This window comes from Furipterus horrens, unplaced genomic scaffold (genome assembly GCF_987537825.1).
Source record: "Furipterus horrens unplaced genomic scaffold, mFurHor1.1.pri manual_scaffold_7, whole genome shotgun sequence".
NCBI lineage: Eukaryota > Metazoa > Chordata > Mammalia > Chiroptera > Furipteridae > Furipterus > Furipterus horrens.
The window spans coordinates 116,020,568-116,029,756 of record NW_028327177.1 but is presented as its reverse complement, the minus strand read 5'-3'; positions in this window follow the sequence as shown (position 1 = coordinate 116,029,756).

Here is a 9,189-nt window from a genome sequence, read left to right as displayed (position 1 = left end):
TTTGATGCAGTCATTTCACTTCCAGTAATTTACTTAAGAAGATAATTAATGATGTCCACAAAGATTTAGCCATAAAAACATTTGTCATAGGATTGTTTCCAGTTGCAAAACATCAACAAAAAATCCCACCAAAAAGCAAATTTTCAGACACTAAAAGACATGTTATCAACTGAAAAAAGGAGATTATGAAATAGCTTGCACAGTAAATCCTATTTATTATACAGATTTTGTTATACATGTCAACAGTCTTAGCAACTCTGCAAGGTGGGATCATGAAGCCTTTTGCTCTTTCCTTTTCTAAATTGATATAATAAACAAATACTACATTTATAATACAAAATAACATTTCTTTTTAAGTTTTAAGAATCTGTTACTCTTTTTCTTTGGTGTCCTCTTAAAATCAAACTGGATGATTGATCCATAATGATTTTTTCCTAATTTTTATTTATTCATTCAGTAGGTTCTCTTAATGTGTCTGTCATTTCAGTGAGAACAGGAAGCTAGCTCTGGCTCAACACAGAATCAACAAACAAAGAGCTCAGGAGGTGACAAAGAGGACCCCTTCCCTGCCCAAATAATTCCACACAGAGACCAGGAAAGAAGAAATTATGAATCCCCATGCTTGGGGAGCACCCAGATTCTAGAAAGCTCAGACACTTTTCTGCCTGATGCTGAAAGAAAAGAATCACCAGAAGATTTCTTAAGTTGACCAAATAGTTGAGCTTCTGTGTTTGATAAATTAGAACAATCTAACTTACCAAATAAATAGGAGAAATGGCTGACGAATCCATAGATATTCTTTATAGGCCTCCCATCTGTGAGGAGGCTCACAGAAACCAAGAGTACTTATCTGTACCATCCAAGGCTCCTTACCATCTCGCTAGATGAAAAGGAAATTCGGACATGGCCTTAAAAAGCAGCAAGATTTCTCTATTCAATTAAATTTTGAATCAATGTTCAAAAAGTTGGTTTGCCCTGGCTGGGTGCTTAGTTTGTTGGAGCATTGTCCTGTAAACCAAAATGTTGCCGGTTCGATTCTCTGTCCGGGCATGTGCCTAGGATGTTAACCCACATCCTAGGCACATGCCCGGACAAAGTGCATGTGAGAGGCAACCAATATGTTTCTCTCTCACATCAATGTTTACCTCCCTCTTTCTCTCCCTACCTTCCGCTTTCTCTAAAATCAATAAGCATGTCCTAGAGTAAGAATAAAAAAAAAAAGTTGGTTCAGCAGTGTTAGCTGGTATGACCTCACCGATATTCTAAAACATCAGGATTTTTTTTGGTAAGTTTCATACTGTTTTACTGCCTGATGCTATTTGTAGGTCTAATCAATATCTATGAGTCAGGCTTAAGACCCCTGCTCAGATCAGAACAATGCTTTTGGAGTTGGCTGAGAGGGTAATAGACTGTCTTGACCATGGAATGAAAGGGCAGAAGTTTTCACCCTAACTTTCTATTCACCTTCATCAGCACCCAGCTCCTCAAATATACACTCAATCCTCCTCTTCTTTGAGGATGGTGAAGATAGCCTGCCAATAGAACAATTTCACTCATATGTAAATAGGAGTGGCATCAACTGAAGTTCCAGTCTAGTAGTGATCAAGCCCACACTCAAGGCGAGCTCACCTCTCACACTTGCTCCGACCCAGCTCTCATCTGGCCTCACCCAGGCAGACTCGTCTTCCTTCAAATGTCTTCCCGTCTTAGGTGGTGGGAGAAGAGGTGAGAAGGGGAGAACTTAAGGCACATGATACTGCCTCAGAAAATTGTCTAAACCATGTCTATAGGTGTAGCCAGGGGAAAAGGGGGCCCTACCCCTCCCCAGCTGAAGAGAGGGCTTATTCAGTGGTACGCATCAGAATAGTTAGAAAATGTGGGTGACTGGGTGCCAGCGCTCCACCCAGAATTCATGAGTTGGAGTCCAGAGGCAGCCTGTAGTCCTTGGCCCCACTCAGATAGAGTAGAGATGTAACAACTACGCAGACGGGTGGTTAAGGGTTAGATGGGGATGGTGTAAAACCTCTGACACTTAGGGCGTGTTCAATAAATGCCATGTAGTCTGTTACCTTCGAGTCATAGGGGAGAGGGGCCTGATGAGGCTTGAGAGAAAGGATGACTGATTAAAGTCAGCTCTCAGGAACCTGCACCTCAGATTCCCCGTCTCCACGCCAGCTTCTCTAGAGGTGTTCTGAAGCCTTGAAAAGAACAGTCTTGATCTGTCCCCATTAACATCAAAAGAAACTAAGCTAATGAATAAAATTTTCTCCATTTTTAATTTTTCATCTCAGTAATTTTCCTAAACCTTTGATACTTGCTCCAGGTGGAGGGCAAGCGAAATAAATACAACAGCAAATTCTGACAGCAACAACCATCTCTGAAAATTTCCCACAAGCTAAAACGGGCAGCATGTTTCTCTTGCGATCTTATCATTGAGTTGAGGCACTAAAGCAACATATTTCTCAAGCAACCTAAGCACAATTAATACATATTTGTCTCTGAGGTTAAATTGCCATTTTGTTATAACAGAGGAAAGCAAATAGATCCATATTTTATGGTGCTCTTCAAAGATACCACGAATCCCAGGTGGCTGTGCAGAGGGACATAGCAGAGTCAGGAGCTCTGATTTTAGTGCCAACTCGTCCAGCCACTTGTTGAGTGAGACCCTAAACAAGCCCCAGGCCTCTCGAGATGCTTGTTTTCTCAATTGCCACGCAAGATTGGTCATCTCTAACATTTGTATAGTTTTACAAGATGCGGAGCATTTTCCCAGAATGGTACTCTCACAAGAACATAAAAACACCTTATAATATAAAGTATTACACACATACAAAACATTACAGTTATTACATTTTTATAAAATTTTCTCTAACTTGAATCACTTTACGGACGTTCCCAGATAACTGGCCTGGGTGCTGCAAGTGACTTGTCTGTCTCTATGTCAAACTGTTTAAGGCCAGTCGTTTTGAACCTTGACTGTGAAGCTTTATAAAACACTCATGTCTGCGGCTCAGCCCCAGAGAGTCTGAGAATATTGAACTGGGTTTTTTGTTTTTCCTCTTTTTTATTCTTTTTTCTGATTACAGTTTGCACTCAACATTGTTTTGTATTAGTTTCAGGTGCACAGCCCAGTAGACATATTCACATAGCTTACAAAGTGTTCTCTCCAATAATTCAAGCACCCACCTGGCACCAGACAGTCACCACAATATTACTGACTACTTCCCATGTCCCACCCCACATCCCCACGCCTATCTGTAACTATTAATTAATGCTTATTAACCCCATCACCCTTCCCCCCGCCCCTGCCCCGAACACCTCTCCTCTCTGGCATCCATCAGTCTGTTTGAACTACGGTTTTCAAAGCTCCCTGTGTGGTTCTAATGTGCAGCCAAGTTTGAGAAGTCCTGTGTTGGGTGAGGGTAAGACTTGCCTAAACCCCTTTGAGAATTACCTATGCTTCACATGGTCTCTTCCTGTGTCCTCTCTTTTGGGTGGGCCTTGTCATAAACATGAATCTCAGTGGCACCCGGGGCACAGTGTGGAGCCTCTCTTTATGGGAATTGATGTCTAATAAGGGGCATTGGATCATTAAATCACAGCCCTCTTCCTGGGACAGATGCATTGTCACCTGTTACTGGCTAGAGAAATGAAGGATGCAAGCGAGGGAAGAGGGGATACTGCCTGTTCTCATTTCACAGGTAGAAAAGTCTCGTTTTTATAGATCTTCCCTTACTTTCTTTTTATCAGTTTTTAAATTCTTTGCCCACTTCCTCTGCTTTGATCCATGTTTTCCTAAATCTCTGTTTCCGCTGTGGATAGTCCCCTCAGTGTTGTCACTTACAGTGATATTTTAGCTGCAGGCTGGCTGTTACTAGCAGATTGTAAAACCCTGAGGAGGAGGTGAACACTCTCCTTAACCAGCACTTTCTGCAGTCAGCAGGAAAACACGGACGGTCAGCTATCTCTGCTTCATCACACAAACACATCATTTTGGTTAAGGAAACTGATGCCGGATGCCCAAGAAAGCCATTTATTATTGTTCATTCTGATCCAGTCCCATTATGCAGTCATCCATGCATCTTTGTCGGGACTTTTGTGATGGAGTGTTTAGTAAGTTCCTTCTCAAATAAGGCAGCTTCAGTGCAGTGTCACAGCCTGATGGATAGCTTATCTTTTTAAGGACAAGCAGCTTTCTAAATGTCCTGACACATACTCGATGCTCATATAAAGTCTGTTTTTAGGAGGATCAAGATCATACTGTTACAAATGCCAGGAAGAAACAATTATTCACCTATCATGCCCAAAAGAGTCTTTGGCCAGATGATTATAATCATTTATTTACTTTTATGGTGTCATGGGTTGCATTCATTGAGATTAATTTGGCTCTCCGACTTGCACAGGCCACCTCATAATCTAAAAAGTGAAAACAGTGTGTGACATGGATTGCATACTCATGATTCTGGCTGTCTTCTGTGGAGGGAGACAATGACACTTTAACTGGGCCTCTCCTTTCAGGGACTTCTAGGCAATAGCTAGAGGCAGAATATGGATGGCAAACCTCAGCTGTCTTATAAGGAATTCTTTTGAGACCACTGCTATTTCTGGGGTCGAGTTTCCACCTGGTTTGGCAGGAATTATTACTGGAAGCTGGCAAATGAGACTTTATAGCAAAGAGAGCAGTAAAACTGGACATTGAAAAATGTGTTTTTCCAGGACAGTCAACTTCATAGAAAATCCCTGAAAGCAATAGAAGCTTTAACCATCATTAGTCAAGTCAACTTGTGTATAAAGTACTGCTTCCTATATAGAAAACAGGAAGCTCTGAAGTGACACACAGGACTGTGAAGCTCCTGAAGACATTTGCCCAAGGGGGCCTCACAGCATGGGGGGGGGGGAACCTATTTCTGTCTGAATTTAAATGTTCTCTTGAGTAAGCAGTTCAGTGAAGCTGGTGTCAGAGACATGCCCTGCCTTCTCACTAAAGTCCTCTACTATGAAACTATGAAAACAAGAGCAGTACAATTGCACCCTCCCTGCCACACTTCCTGCCGGAGCAGGAAGCCCTTCCAAAGCGGTGACCTTCAGGCAAAACAGGCAGGAGTGGGCATTTTTAGAGTAATACCAAAGGAAGGAAAGTGGCTGTGGCAAATCAAATAACAAAATAGCTAGGATATCATTTCTTTGTCCTTCCTTCTTTTTTTTATTTGAAGATTTTATTTACTTACTTTTAGAGAGAGAGGAAGGGAGAAAGGAAGAGAGGGAGAGAAACACCAATTGGTTGGCCTTTCGTTTTGTGTGGTGACACCCAACCAAAAAAGCCACACTGGGCAGGGCGACTAGAACAACACATTGCAGGCTGGACCATTTGAAGGTATTCACGTGACAGCCTTCACCCAAGAGGTCCAAACAATAGATCCAGTGTCAGCAGTTGGAACGCTGCTCCTTCCTCCTGAATGGGTTGGCCAGTGACTTAGGACCAAGGTCCAGTTTTGCTGCAAACAGAAGCTCTCATTTTGACATTTTTTTTTTTTTTCTCATAGAGGGGTTCTTTTGCTAACTAAAACAAAGAGCTCAGTTTCTGAATGTAAAGCAAGTACTCCCAAAGACTGGTGGAATGTATCCTGCGATATCAGGGCCCCAGATTGCCTGCCTGAACTTGTGTGTCTTAACACCTTTTACATTAAAAAACAAGCAGCAGTTCTGTATATACGTCATCATATATCCTGACATATGGTCGGGGTCCATTCACAAGTTTATTTTTGCAAATAAGCTGAAAAAGTCATCCTTATACGCCATGTGAAGAGTAGGTCTGTATCTCAGCATTGAAGATTACAAAAAGCACAATTAGCTGACTCTGAAATATTTAAGCTACTTTCAAATCGTACCCTTACATCTGCTACATGCAAGAAATGCTTTGAAATGTCAGTTTGTGACAGCTTGGCATCACCCATTGTTCACCCACTGTCAGGGCCCCTGTGGAGACAGGACGAGACAGGACTGACCAACATTAGCATTTCAGCTCCAGCTACCCTCGTAGGCAAGCTAGGGGTCCTGGAAAGGAAGGACAACCAAGAATTAGTGGAACTCTTAAAGCAGGTATACCTTGACAAGTTGGCTTTCCTGAGGCCTACAGAATTTATATAAGGTTCCATATTTATCTATTTTATAGCTAATTGCTAGTATACACCAAGGCTGGAAGAAATAGGAGGCCAACACTGCTCAGGGATAGGTCACTAGTATTGCACAGGCTTCAGAGAGGTGAGTAAGCCAGTGTCCAGACCATGTACTCCTTTATCCATAGTAGGCGGGGTTCCATTTTTCTCGAGTTGAACATTTTAATGACAGGTGCTGTGGCCAGAAATAGTGAATGAAGTTTCTTAACAAATCACATGCTCTGCTTGGTGTTTGGAGCTGGCACATTCTCTGGTTTATGGGCCACTGGAAGTCTGCAAAAGGAAGATCTAGATTCTCAACAAATAGGAAGTTGTACAAGCTGCTGGCAGTGGAAAGTGGGTGGGAGGAAGGTGAAGGGTGGTGGGTGGGAGTAGATGCTTTCCTGTCTGGCTCTAGAAACCAGGACTCATGCTCGTAATCCTAAAAGGTGATCATCAATTTTCTCCTTAAAACTCAAACGCAGGTCCACAGTCCACTTGCAGACTCTATAGAGATAGATGGCGGTGGGTTTGGGGTGGGCTCTATGAGACTGCCTGACTTCAAAACACATGCCCTGGGCAAATGTGATCCTTGATCTTATTCTGTCATCTGGCTACTTTCAGATGCTATGATTACAAGATTATGTTCTCCAAGTAATGACTGCTCATTTGTCTTGCCAAGATAACAGCTGCTTCCCACCACTTTATCAGCAAACTTGACATATCTATAAGTTCATTAAAATCCTTTTTTTATTGTTGACACTACTACAGATGTCCCCCATTTCCCTCCCTAACCCCCCTCCACCAAGCCCCACTCCTGACCTTTAACATATTGTTGTCTGTCCATGGGCTAGTCATTAAAACCTTTTTAAAATTAAAAAAAAATTATTGACTTGAGAAAGCAAGAGAATGTAACGTTGGTTTCTTGTATGGGCCCTGACTGGGAATGAAACCAAAAACCTTGGCTTATCGGAATAATGCTCTAACCAACCAAGCTACCGGCCAGGGCTATCATTAAAATCTTCTTTTAAAATTTTACTTTATTTATTTAAAGTATAGTTTGATTATGCTTTTACAGTTGTCCCAATTTTTCCCCCCTTGCCCCTCTCTGCCCAGTACCTCCCTTCCTTCCAGCAATCCCCCAACCCTTAGCTCATGTACTTGGGTCATGCATATAAGTTCTTTGGCTTCTCCATTTACCTTACTATTCTTAATGCCCACTCATCTATTTTGTACTTACCAGTTATGCTTCTTGATCCCGGCACCTTTCCCCCCATTCTCCCTCTTCCCTGTCCCGCTGATAACACTCCACATGATCTCCATACTATGGTTCTGTTCCTGTTCTAGTTTGCTTAGTTTTTGTTTTTTTAGATTCATTTGTTGATAGTTGTGAATTTGCCATTTTACTGTTCATAATTTTGATCTTCTTTTTCTTAAATGTGTCCCTTTAACATTTCATATAAGGGCTTGGTGATGATGAACTCCTTCAGCTTTACTTTGTATGGGAAGCACTTTATCTGCCCTTCCATTCTAAATGATAGCTTTGCTGGATAGAGTAATCCTGGCTGTAGGTACTAGCTTTTCATCACTTGGAGTACTTCTTGCCAGTCCCTTCTTGCCTGCAAAGTTTCTTTTGAGAAATCAGCTGATAGTCCTATGGGAACTTCTTTGTAGGTAACTCTCTTCTTTACTCTTGCTGGTTTTAAGATTCTCTCTTTATCTTTAACCTTTAGCATTTTAATCATGATGTGTCTTGGTGTGGTCTTTTTTGGGTCTAGCTTGTTTGGGACTCTGTGCTTCCTGGACTTGTATATATATTTCTTCACCAAATTAGGGAAGTTTTCCTTCATTATTTTTTCAAATAAGTTTTCAGTTTCTTGCTCTTCCTCTTCTTCTGGCACCCCTATGATTTGGATGTTGGTACATTTAAAGTTGTCCCTGAGGTTTCTAACCTTTTATTGTTTTTTTGAATTATTGCTTCTTTATTCTGTACTGGTTGACTGTTTATTTCTTCCTTATAGTCCAAACTGTTGATTTGAACCCCAGCTTCCTTCCCTTCACAATTGGTTTTGTGTGTATTTTTCTTCATTTCACTTAGTATAGCCTTCACTTCTTCCCTTATGAGTTTGCCATACTCAATCATTTCTGAGCATCATTACCACCAGTGTTTCAAACTCTGTGTCTATTAGCTTGGCTATCTCCTCCTTGCTTAGTTCTCCCTCTGGAGCCTTGACCCGCTCCCTCTTTTGGGTGATATTTCTCTATTTTCTCAACTTCACAGCCTTCTATGTTTGCCTTTGTCTTAGGTAGAGAACTGTTGCATCTATTCCATTGTAAGGGGTGGAGCCTTAGGTATTCGTCCGTGCTGGGCCACTGGTTTCACAGCCTCATATGTGGGGGAGGGGTCTGAGAGGGAGCAATGTCCCTTGCTTGGCACTCACCCCTTTTCCAGTCACTTCACCTGTTTCCTGTATGTGACTGGCACTCCTCTAGCTGTTGTCCTGGTGATGGCTCTGAGTAGTTGGGTTTGTGAACATTCTAGGACTGTGGGGGTCCCTCTAAAGGGACTCTCCTAAGAGTTTTTTTTGTTTTTTTTTTCTGCTGCCCCAATGCCCACTGTTTTTCACAGCCGAAAGCAACAAGGCTTTATTTTCCCAGCACTGGAACCATGAGCTGTGTGATCTGGCCTGGGATCACTCCCTAGGTGTCCCTCCTGGCTTTTATGTGTAACTGTTCTTTTTGCCGATTGGCCATAGCCACTGCCTAGCTGTGGTCGCCGTCACCACTGACACACTGAAGCCTCTCCACCCTGGTTCCCTGCCTCCACCCCCTCCTACCTGTCTCAATGAGTATTACTTCTTTATATCTTTATTTGTTGGACTTCCATGCAGTTTGGTTTTCTGGTAGTTCTGGTTGTTTTTTGTTTTGAGGTAGATGTAATCCTTCTTATGGTTGTGGAAGGAGGCAAAGCATGTCTACCTATGCCTCCATCTTGGCCAGAAGTCTAAAATCTTTTGATCACTTGTAGCTAATT